Raw genomic sequence first — 2,141 nt, 5'->3', positions numbered from 1 at the left:
TCCTTGAACATATCAATCAGAAGATTGTAAAATTTGTCATACATCTCTTTATATGTTGGAGTCTCTGCACCATACAACTCGGCAAAACAAATCTTAGCAAAATGCAGCTTCTTACTAGGATCAAATACTGTCGCTATTATCAACATCAGATTGATATTACTAATCCCATCCCAATACTTATCAAACTTCTTATACATTTCCTCAGCCTTTATCTTCAACTCAGAATCATAACTAGAACACATCAGGTCAAGATTGGTTGATATGTTGACAATCTCTTCATAACACTTATGAGAATTCAGTTTAGTAGAAGCCGAGACAATCAATGTTGAGTTGTAAAAAATCTCTAAAAACTTGTCTAACCTTTCAACTGCACGCCAATCATTGAAGCTAGGAGGTCCAACTCTCTTTTTTCCATTATCAATCTCCAGGAAATGATCATTGAATAGCTTGTCTTCTGTCTCCATCTTATCAAATGCTACCTTGTACTTAATTGCCCTCTGCAACATCAAATAAGTCGAATTCCACCTAGTCTTAACATCCAAAGGCAAACTACCCCTTGTCATCCTAACAGAATTTATCTTCTGGTTAAATGTGTTTTGCCTATTTGAGTGGGATCTAAAATAAGAGATAGCATTCCTGATTGCAAGTACATTCTCAGAAACTTCAGTCAACCTGTCTCTCACTATCAAATTAATGATATGGCCAGCACATCTCACATGCATAAACTCTACTTTCATAACTAAAGACTCATCAGAAACGAGAGAGAAAGTAGTCTCAAACTTACTCAAAGCATTTGTATTTGCCGTTGCATTGTCCACTGTAACAGAGAAGACCTTCTATATACCCCAATCAGCTAAACAATCAAGAAGAGTAGCTGCAATTGTCTTCCCTTTGTGGTATGTCACATACTTGAATCCTATTATAAGCTTCTTTAGTCGCCAATACTGATCAATGTAATGTGCTGTTATGACCATATAACTTGCACCTGTGATTAGCCATCGATAAGATTAGAAGAGAAAAGTGAACTCAAAAACGCAAGATTTGTGAGTAAAAAGAAGGATAAATGACATTACCTGTGACATCACTAACCCATATATCTGTTGTGAGTGAGACTCTTTGTTTGTTAGCAATGAACCACTTTCTCATTGTCGATTTTCTCTGAATAAACATCTCAGCAATGTCCCTTGTGGCAGTCCTTCTAGAGTGTGATTTATATAGATTCATCTGCATCCATGAACAGATAGAGACATATTAGTATCATTACAATAAAATTGAAAAAAAAAAAAAAGGAAAAAAAAAAAGAACACTATATCTTGCTATAGAAGTGTCTCCAAGCCATAGATTCAATGAAAGATAATGGCAACTCTCCTATCACAAGCATCTCATTGGATGCTTCTCTGAAAACACTCTCTGGAACTTTAGCATTTTGCAGATTTCCATCCTTATTAATGACATGTTGACTCAACTTTGGATCTTTTCCTTCTTGCCACGCCTTGTGCTCCTTACAGACTTCAAGATGATTCCACATATTTTTAGTCCCTAACTTTGATGGACACTTGTATTCTCTCTTGCAATAGTGGCAGGTACATATATTGCGGTTATTTGGTAGCCTTGTGAAATGAACCCATACACCTGACCTTGGAGTGACTTGCCTCAGAGTTTTTGGTTGTTCATCTCCATCTTTATGATTTTGTTTTTTTTTCCCCCCATTGATTTGCTTATGGAGTCTGAAACCCTTCTCCTTGGCCATCAAACTCAAATCCATCTGCATCATTATCTCGATCATGTTGATGTGGAGATGATGAATCCATCTGCTAATTGTAAAAAAAAAAAAACAAGTTAGTGAAAGAAAACACCATGTCACCATCGATCATTGATCACACAAAACAAATGCTCACACAATGATCATATATATCCTAAACGAACACTTGTTGTGTGTTGTGTGACTTTGGTTTTCTTTATCTATGTACTGCAATTCAAAAATGCTTTGGAGATGATGAACTAAAACAGATCACATGACCACTATCGATCACACATCACATGTCACCATCGATCACACAAACAAGACCACCATTGATCACAAAAACAAAACCCATCGATCACACATGAAACATGAAGCTAGACTAAAACAGAACCCAATC

Source organism: Camelina sativa, chromosome 1 (assembly GCF_030686135.1).
Source record: "Camelina sativa cultivar CO46 ecotype springtype chromosome 1, ASM3068613v1".
Lineage (NCBI taxonomy): Eukaryota > Viridiplantae > Streptophyta > Magnoliopsida > Brassicales > Brassicaceae > Camelina > Camelina sativa.
The sequence above is the reverse complement of the archived record's forward strand: the minus strand, read 5'-3'. Positions refer to the sequence as shown.